This window comes from Fukomys damarensis, unplaced genomic scaffold, assembly GCF_012274545.1.
Source record: "Fukomys damarensis isolate Sample0158 unplaced genomic scaffold, DMR_v1.0_HiC HiC_scaffold_15, whole genome shotgun sequence".
NCBI lineage: Eukaryota > Metazoa > Chordata > Mammalia > Rodentia > Bathyergidae > Fukomys > Fukomys damarensis.
This window is the reverse complement of record NW_022900927.1, coordinates 32,844,112-32,854,488: the sequence shown is the minus strand read 5'-3', so window position 1 is coordinate 32,854,488 and position 10,377 is coordinate 32,844,112. Positions and strand designations below refer to the sequence as shown.

Here is a 10,377-nt window from a genome sequence, read left to right as displayed (position 1 = left end):
ATATATATATATATGTATATGTATATATCGAACAAGTCAAAGACCATGTTTGTGAGGAACAAATTCTTGGACTATTGGCTATCATGATTGCTGAGGCTGGTCAATACAAGGAAACATGATCAATAAGGGGATATGTGTTACTTATAAGGACGGTCTCAGGAGGGACTTTGAAGAAACGTTTTTTAGTGGGAGAACAAGTGACCAGCACTGATAGTTGCATTAATTACCTGACCTCCCCATGACTGAATGTGTACCATGGGGAAACACCATGCTATTTTTTATTACTCATATTTAATTCTTTTGAAGCATTCTCTCACCTCACTTTTTTGGGTGTGTGGGCCGGACTTGCAGTTACTTGCCACTTTGACATAATACCAGTTTACTCATATTGGTTTTGGTTTTCACTGTCTTCTCTTTCCACAACACCATCAACTTTTCTTTAAGGAAATAGAGAGTTGATTCAAAGAAAGCAAAGCTAACTCTTCTTGGTGAAGAGTAAGGCATTTCTTAAGCTGTAAACACTGCTTACTTCTTCCACTCTGCCCAGATTCCATTCTCCAGTGGAAATATGTGCGTAATTATATAGTTACATTTATCTGTACACCTGAAATTTTACATGGCAGTTTTACTAACATTGTAAATTCTTAGCATCATCCTCTTTTGAGGTCAGAAAGATTTGTTTCTGCTTTTAATCCAGTGACAAATAACTTTTGACCCTTTCCTCTCAAGATTTTAGCATATTGATGTGTCTTGGTGTATATTTTAATATACTGGCATTTGAGAAACCAAACAGTCCCATATACTTGCCAAAATTGATCTTCTTCATGTCTCTATTATTCACTTTAATCCACATCGAACACTACACATAGTATCTTACTAAAGTTCAGGTCAAGTTATGTACACTGCTTTCAAAAACTTTCACTGGATCTCTGCAGGGCACAGAATCAAGTAACATTCTGCTGTGTCTTTTAAGGCCATTCTTATATTTAAACTTCTGACCAGTTGAGTTTTCTAGGCTTCTTTCATTCCTAGAGTTGCTCAGTATTCACATTTTTCTAATCTGGGTGAGTTTTCAGCCTTGATGTTACCTTTGGTTATGCAAATTTCTCAGGAGAACCTTCCTTCTTTTCTTTCTGGTTGTGTTCTCATGACTCTTAAAGGAATATCCTAAGTCCCACTCCCCACCCCTGCCTCAGCTGTAAAAATTTGGTGTCCTGGGTTCTCATAGCTTTTGATTTATCCTTCCAATTCATTGTTAGTAGACTTCTATACTATAACAAAAGCCATAATTTATTTAGAAGTATCGAGATAGTGAGTTTCACAGACCAAGATTGCCTTCTGAGATCAAGGAGCGGTTCTAAAAGATACATATTTTAAAGCCTACAATTTGTTCACTACACATATAAATTTCTTTTTGTGGACACTCTAGGAGCTTCATGATTTTATTGGAATTTTCTTAGAAATCTGATAGGACAATATGAGCATATGAATTAAAATAAGCAGTACTTACCCTAGTCTGGATGCCCCTGGTGTCTTGGGTCCTATTTACATGATCTCTTTCAAGCCTCATTGATGTTGGTCTCAGTTACCTTCTTTACAATCAAGGAAACTCAGATTCTGGAAATCAGACAACGTTCCCCTGATTATTTTAAGCAAGTCCAGCATGGATGTCTGCAGCTTAGCTGTCTGGGTTGGACTCTGTCCTTGCCATTTTCAAGCTTAAGCCAGTAACTCAGCCTTTCTCTACCATAGGTTCTCTCACTGTAAATATGACGGTAATATCTCTCTGGTGGGCTTTATTTTCTTAAAGATAAAGTAAGTTAATATATGTAAACACTTAAAATAGACACAGGCATATGTAAGTATTAGCTATAATTATCATGATCATCTCTGTCTTTAGTGAACACAGAATTAAAAAGTGAGTTAGTCAGAATTTGGACCAAGTTCTATTTGGCTTCAAAGACTGTCCACTTGTACATGTCAAAGTGCCTTGAGATTAAAGAATAGAATGAAAAATCCTTTTTAAACTTTTCCTGAGGGATACAAACCCTTCCTGATTTTATTTTTGTTTAAAATACAGGAGCAGTGTGCCATGCTTTGTTCTGGAGGTTGATGACTCCAGAAACATTAGTGTCAGAGAGATCAAACTCTGCTTCCATACAAAGGCCTAATAAAAACCATAGGACCTAGTACAAAATTAGTGCCAACAAAGGGTCACTATGCCTGTCATATTACTAGCATTTGCTTGCTTGTGTCTGGACCTGTTGGGCAAGATCACGTGTTTAGCAAGGACTCAAACAAGCCTGAGCATGCTTGCTCACAGAGAACACACAGCAGCCATCTCTACCTTCCTTACCTCACCAAGGGGGTGAAGGAGGGTTTTGTAAAGTTGTAGGAGTATCTCTTCCTCCCCACCCCCTTGCCCCTTCCTCTGTTCCTCAGAAAGAGATGGGCCCCACATTGCTCAGGAAGAACACAGCAGAGGTGAGAGGCAGATAAGAAAGGTGTTATATTTGGCATGACTGGCTTAGACTTAAGGTTGGGCCTAACTAGCCACGTAGGGTGATTTTTCAAAATATATCATTTGGATAATACCCGCTGTATCTGCATCCATATGTAACTTTAACTAAGCAAGAGAAATAGATTGTGAGATGTGTTCTTTGAGAGTATTATGCTTTTAAATTTAGTTAAATTCAATTTAATCTACAAATTTATTCTGGCCTCATGATGACATCAGTCTGAGCTGTATGGCTTTAAACTTATGAGACAAGGCCACCAGTAGACGACCCAATAAATAGGAAACTGTAACGCAACACATTACATCTGCAGTGGAAGTATCTGTAAAAAAGTCTTGAGTCCATATAAGCAAGAGAAATGGTCTAGATGATTGGTGGGAGCCTGTGTTATTTAGGAAAGTCATTGGAGGAAAGTTAACTCTGGATAGAAAATAGGAAACCATTACATGAATGCGGAGGAGATGAATATACCAAGCAAAGGGCAGTACAAGTGTTAAGGCTTAGAGATGAAAAAATATCTAGTTTGTTGAACTGACTTATTTTAAAAGTGGTAGATTGGAAGTGTTCCAAATGTTTTGTAAGATTAATGTCTAGTGCTATTGTCATTTTACAGATGAACACACTCATACTCAATGATATAGCCACTAAGTGAATAGATTTAATTAAAGCAAGCTACTGCTATGGAAATATATTTATTAGCCATTAAAATTAACCATTATTATACACATACCACCTCCCTAGTTTTGCTCAGTCATGATTAACCATCAAAACCCCCTAGGCAATTTCTAGAACTATAGTGATTGAATGTATCTTCTTGGCAAATGGTTCTATTATCCCATTTATGGCTCACACCTGAATCTTGGGAATAACTCACGGCACTTCTCCCTTCTTTGTCCTCCACATCTAACTAATCTCCAAATTCTCAGTTTTCCACTGGAAATCTTTCCACTTTTTCCATCCTAACTTCTAGCAACCAGATTCAAACCTCACAAACTAAGTAATCTCTTGACTTCCTTTCTGCTCCCCACAAATTCATGACCCCAATCAGAGCCACAAACATTGTATAATCCCATGGCTTAATTTTCTCTAGTGGCCCAAAATTGCCCCGGAATAAAATACAGACCTTTATCATAGTTATAGGGCTTTGCTCCATACCCTTTCTTCTGGTTCACTTCATACTACCCTTCAATCCTGCCTCTTGTCTAGCCAAAAGAAAATTTATTTTTTCATTTCTTCCAATATAACAAGCTATTTTCTATCTCAGAGTTTTCCCATTTTCTTTTTCTTTTATTTATTTGTTAGTACTGGGGGATTGAACCCAGAACTTCTGCACTAAGCTCTTTAAATTTTCTTTCAAAATTTTGAGACAGTATCTCACTAAATTGCCCAGGCTGAGCTCAAACTTGTGATCCTCCTGCCTTAGGCTTCCAGAGTGCTGGGACTATGGGTATGCATCATGCATGACTCACAGCTATATGTTGCCATTCTTTTGGCAGAAATGACTCTTTCCATATAAGGCTCTTCCTCAGGTCTCAGATCTTTCCTGGCCCCCATGCAAAATGTCATCTGTCATCCTCTTGTAGGGAATTCTGTTCTTTTTCCTTTATAGTACAATTTATTGCTAAGCACTTATGTGCTTACTTATCAATATCAATGTCTCCAGAACAAGCTTGAGAGCTCCATAATGGTAGATCCTATACCTACTGCATCAATCCTCATGTACCTTTTGCCTGGCCCAGTGTATATTCCACAGCAAAGGTCCCATGCAGTCTTAATGAATAAGAGATAGATGGATTAAAAAGCTGTGTGAGATAAGAAAAGAAGGACACGATTCAGCAAGGAGGTCACTGATGACATATGCTTGGCTGCTTTCAGGTGAAAGGTAGGGAGGATATGAAATACAGTGAGTTCTGAAGATGAATAAGAAAGCAGCAAAGAAATGGAGTTAATGTCATATGCTGAAAATAATTACTATGTGCCAGACTCTGATCTTGGCATTTAGCATGTATTATTTAATCACTGCAGCAACCTTATAATTAAAGGTTATTTCCATGGTTTGGATGAGAGAAAGCATCTCAAAGAGATTAAATAATATCTCCAAGTATGTTAGCCAGCTCTCTATTTCTGTGAAAAAGTTCCTGAGGTAAACAATTTGAAAAGGGGAAAGGTTTATTTTGGCTTACAGTTTGGAAGTTTTATTCCATGATCAATTGGGTTGTTGACTGGGGGCCCATGTAAGGCATTATAATATGGTGAAACTTTTGGCAGAAGAAGCTCTCAACCCACAGTGAAATAAAAGGGAAATAGAAAAAGGGCCAGGGACCCAACCTCCTGTTCAAGGTCACAGCCCCAGTGACCTAATTGTCATTTATCAACTCCTGCCTCCTAAAGGTTCCAGCACTTCCCAATAGAGCCACAGGTTGTAAATAGAGAGGGATGAAGAGGTTGAAGGGAGGGCAGGGAAAGGGGGGGATAAGAATCAAGACGGATTATGTAAAGGTACAAATTTCCAAAGATGAATGTCATATTGTATATCTAAAATGTACCAATAAAATTAATTTTAAAAAGATTCAAACCATAGCAGCAATGTCACATATGTGGAATATGGAAAAAACAGGACCAAGCCTGACTTTGGAGTCCATACTCTGAACCAATGAGCTAATAGAGTGAGTGTATACAGATATTGTGTGATGGGTGGTTTGAAAAATCCATTACAACTAATGGATTATAGTTAATTAGACCTGGGTGAGAGCTCAGGACTCACTGGCTTACATTTTGAGTGATTCTTTGGCAGATGGTGACCCAAGAGCTCTACCCTGCAGAACATCACTTTCTAGCATGCTTCACAAGAAAGTAGATTTCAGGTCATTCACAGTTTCCCATCTGAGCCTTGGGGCCTGTCAAACACTCTTCTATCTATACAATTGATAAGTGTTTCCTCATGAATGTATGATAAATAAATAACTTTTTGTTCTGTTCAGGGCTTCAACTGATTGGATGAGACCCATCCATGCTAGGGGGAGAAATTTGTTTTATTCAGTGAAGGATCACTCATTTAATTATAAATCTCACCCCAAAGCACCATCACAGACATATCTAGAATAATATTTGACCAACCAGCTAGCACTGTTGCACAGGAAAATGGACACATAACCTTAACTATGACAGTTAGTGTCTTCTACATTGAACTCTGCACAGCACTGTTTTGGAAGGTGTTAATGGGCTGGAAAAAATTAAAGCAAGTTAAGGGGAAGAGGTCAAAGATTAAATATATTTGTGACACATCATCTGTTGCATTCACCTATTGAACTATTACATATTTATCTGTTAAAGACTTGAATTCCTGAGGTCAAAAAAGCTGTTTGGTTTTGAGTAACTGCTGTGGGTGGAAGAGGAGGTGGCCCTTATTGTGCATGCTCCATTCAGAGCCCCAAACTCCATTCACACCTGGGGGGAAACTGGAGCTGGGGTCCTTTCCCTGTGAATCCCAAATCCTAAACCCTGACTCTCTCATCTAAATTGAACAGAAATATTGTTTGAATGCTATATATATACATATTTAGCCAATAGGGAGTTTAAAAACTGGGACAATCCTGCCACATTCCACTGTCCCCAGGCTTTGACCAAGACCCAGGCATGACGGTGAAAGCAACAGTGTTTCAGTGCAGCCAAGACATCCCACGCAAAGCTCTGCCATTCCTGATCTGTCAGTTTTATCCCTTGATAGTTTCTTTCCATCTTGTTTTTGTTTCTCAGTTCCATGCCATTCAACCTCCCTGTTTTTGCCACCTCATATTTTCTGTCTACCTTCATGGAGCTCTAAACAAAACCAAAATTGATGATGTCACAGAAAAAGCAAAGCTCTCATTGTTTTCGTGTAACATATGCTGCCTTCCTTCTGTTCTTGATCTTGATAGCAAATGCCTTTTTGTCTTCCCAGCATCATTAGTTGTCTTTTCTTAATTAAAATATCCACAGAGTAGAATTGTTTTATGTACAAGAAATGATGATAAGGACTATGGTGAGTGGAACAGAAATGTATACTTCTCAAATTTAACTGAGTTTGTAGAAATTAAACCTTATCACACCACTGGGGCAAGGTATGTCCATGCTTTGGCATGACCTCCCCTGAAATGTGCTCAGGAGAAGGAAGCTGCCTGCACATGCTCCTTTTTATCCATTTTAGGGAGAGGGAAGGGAGGCAGCATCCTCGTGGTCGAGTAGAGCTGCTTCCTCTTTTCAACAGCTACTGCTCTGTTCAGGCTAACACATCCCTATGTACTCCTTTCTTCACCCTGTAGCTTTCCTATACTGAACTCAGACTAATTCCCCTAAACATAGGTGGGAGAGGGGAGGCCCTCCCATGGGGTGAAGCATGAGCTTGAGACATTTGCAAACTCATCTCTCCAGAACTGGCAGGTGGCTGGTACCAGCTTTCCCATTTAACTTCACAAATATTAGCTCCTCGGGGTGAGGATTTAACTCAGTGGTTCTGGTGCCTGCCTTGCAAAGCAGCAAGGGCCTGAGTTCGATCCCCAGTACCAAAAAAAAAAAAAAAAAAAAAAAAAAAAAAAAAAAAAAAAAAAAAAAAAAGACTTAGACACTTGGTATGAAGAATAAAAGCCTTTGTCTGAGGAGCAACTGGTAAAATTTTTTTCCCACATTGTAGGTTGTCTCTTCATTCTGCTGGTGGTTTCTTTTGTAGTACAGGTTCTCTGGTGTGAATAAACTGTAATACATAAGATCCTAATAAGATTACCGACATTGTGAAATGGGAAGGAAGGGGCTAAAGGTGTAGGGAAGGTGGGATGGGTAGGGGAAGGGAAATAAGGGAAAAGAAAAAAATGTGAGATAATGAAAAGATGGAAATAAAGTGGTTGTAAATGGAGAGGGGAGGAGGGTGTGAAGGGAGGGCAGGGACAAGGGGAAAAAATGAGAATCAGGACCTGTCATGTAGAGGTACAAGATCCCAGTAATGAATGTAACTGTACTGTATCCCTAAAATGTACCAATAAACTCAATTAAAGCTGAAAGAAAAGAATAAAAGCAATTAGAAAGAAAGAAAAACAAAACAACCTGTAAACCACGATCTAGTGGCTAGAGCTAAAGAAGGCAGAAAAGAAATGTCGGGTAGATGTGCTACATTTCCATACTACATCACAAAAAGGAAGAGACTGGCTTTTTTTCTGATGATGAAAATTTTAACACCCCCACATAAAGGAACATCAAGTCTTTCCAAACTCAAAGCAGATTTCTTGTTCTAAACATTCCAGATTAGCCAAACAGGAAATTTGAAAGCAAGAGCTCCCTCTTGCTTTGGAATCTGTTGGGTAATAATCCTCTCTATTGGCTCTAATCTCTATTAGAGATGCCTTCTGTCTCCCGGGCTAAGGAAGTGTGGTTCACAGAGCAAGGGTAATTCTTGGCTCTCATAAGGTTGGCTGCCCTTGTGAGGCCCCACCAGTGTCAATCTTGGTCCTTCCTGATGCGGTCATTTTGCCTCTGTGTTGATAATAGTGGTGAGAACCACAGCCATGGGTCTCAGCATGCTGTGTCTTCTGGTCTCTTGACACCAGCACCTGCAGGATCATTCTGCTTTTCAGGTTATTACTGAGCAAAATCAAGGCTCCAATGTTATTGCCAATAAACAGTAGAAAATAAATATGAGGATGACATTTGGAGTTTGAATTAGCTAGACCATCATTTCAAGTTCAATTCCATGATTCTCCTTTAAATTCATGTGGTTTGAAACATGATCTGTATGAAAAGCAGCTTCTTCTGCCTTTTTAGATTATTTAGAAAGGAGGTACAGTATATGCATGTAGTGAGAAATACCAATTTAGTTTTTGAGACAGACCACAAAAGACTGCATTTACAGTGGTTGTTAAAAATTGCTTAAATTCTTAGTAATCAATTGCTGAATAATTGAACCACAACCCACAGCTTGATTAAACTAGGTCAAATTAAAGATTATGGCACTTGTCTTTTTGTAAGGGGAGATGGTGTGGCAAAGAATCACCACAGAAATGCTGCTAAACCAAGCACATTGAGACTAAGGTATTTATTCTACATGTATCTCTGGTCATGGCAGTTTCCTGTTGCTACTGTATTTTAGGAAGTAAGTAAACCATCTGAGTCATTGTCCCCTGAAAACTAATGATTGAAGAGTTATGCTTACTTAACCTTCTTTTGTCTCTGTTTCTTCATCTAAACATCTAACTCACAAAGATTAAATAAGACAATACTCAACAGAAACCAAGCACACACAGTAAGGAATTAGGTAAGTGGTCATTATTAATTTTTGCATAGAATATTACCACCATTGCCATTTTGCAAAGGAAGAAAAGTCTGCTAAAACTCTTAAGTGATTTTCCAAGGGTACTGAAATAATACACAATAACCTGATGGGGTTCAGCACATGGAGGGAAAAGCAAATGACCTTTTCCTCCCACTTCCCTAATATGTGGTCTAGGTAAGGCAAGAACACAGAAGGAGAGACTTTACAGATGTGAGAGCACTGACTACCACTTTGTAATTTAAACACATAGAGAAGCATGCTCTGATTGGGTTGTCAGGTCAGCAAGAGTTCATCAAACTGGAACAAGGCCTACAAGTCAAACTTGGGTGGATTGGGAATGGAGAGGTTATATTTTGTGGTGTTTTCTTGGAAGAACAGCACAAAAATTGTGTGAGTTATAGCAAGGAGGGGAGGGGAGGTGGAGCTAGAAATTGGGAGAGATGGAAATGGTGGCGAAACCAAGGAGAAATCAAGAAAATGAAGCATGTGGAGATGTATTCTGTTCTTTTTTTTGGTACCGGGGATTGAACTTGGGTCCTTGCACTTGCAAGGCAGGCCACTGAACCACTGAGCTAAATCCCCGGCCCAAGATGTATTCTGTTTTGAGTTATTTGAATATGGCTATCTTCCTCAAACTGGAATCTGAAAGTCAAGGGAATTCTGGATGTGCATTCTTGTGGTTTAGCAAAAATTATTTTTCTTTAAAAGAAGCCCATACATTGTTTCAGCTTTGAGAAATGTTGAACAAGAGTCTTCCCTGCTTCTCAGAGATAACTTCATTAGTTAGACATTGAGGTCATACTTACAAAGAATTCAAAATCACTCTGTAATTGATACAGCATTTAGCCAGTGTGTAATAGTATCACTTGATTCCAATGAATGGGTCCCACAGCCTGGGTTCCAATCCAGAAGTGCTCTTGAAGTTCCACTGGTACAACGGTACATATTTGTAAGCGAAAAAGTTAAAAGTATCTTGAAACACCCTGAATAAAAATATGTGATAATCAGAGATTATCACAAATGTCAATATTATCAACATTTTAAATTTCTTATTATTGAAAGATTATTTTCATTTTATTTTAAAACCAGAGTAACTTTTTTACAATCTTCAAATACCCTAATATGTGAAGGGTTATATTCTTAGCTAAGACCACAGCAGATATTGTTTTCATAGTATATCTCCACACACCAGATAAAATGATGGTAAAAACCAAGGTATAGGAGAGCCAATAGATGGAACAAAAACTAAATCTTTGAATGACCTCGCAGAAGAGGGTTGATAACTTTCCCAGCCCCATTTATGACAGCAAGAAATCAACTTCTTTCATGTTGAGATTCTGCCTTTTAAAGGCCTTCCAATCTGATTATCTAGTTAGAACAAGATATTTATTCTGACACCTGAGCTCTCAGTTAAAATAAGAGTACTTTGATTCCAAAAGCAAGTCAAAATAAACTATTTGTTACTATTGATTAAGTGCCTTACAGTTTTAATAATTTTAAGCTTATCTTCTCATTTCAGTTTCATATGATTCTTTTTTTTTTTTTTTTTTTTTTTTTGTCTCG

The 10,377-nt window shown here is 38.3% G+C and overlaps 1 long non-coding RNA gene across 2 annotated transcripts in view; it reads right to left on the bottom strand.

Annotated features, from left to right (window-relative positions):
• The window catches only part of LOC104876260, a 16,846-nt gene extending 7,068 nt beyond the window's left edge, over positions 1–9,778 (bottom strand). The window contains exons 1-3 of one of the 2 annotated variants that reach the window (XR_784299.2): positions 9,621–9,778; positions 1,511–1,617; positions 318–437 (exon numbers count right to left, since the gene is read on the bottom strand). This is a non-coding gene — a long non-coding RNA (uncharacterized LOC104876260). The remainder of the gene's footprint in view (positions 1–317; positions 438–1,510; positions 1,618–9,620) is intronic. The other variant, XR_784298.2, reaches the window with a different exon arrangement.
• Between the last annotated feature and the right edge of the window lie 599 nt (positions 9,779–10,377).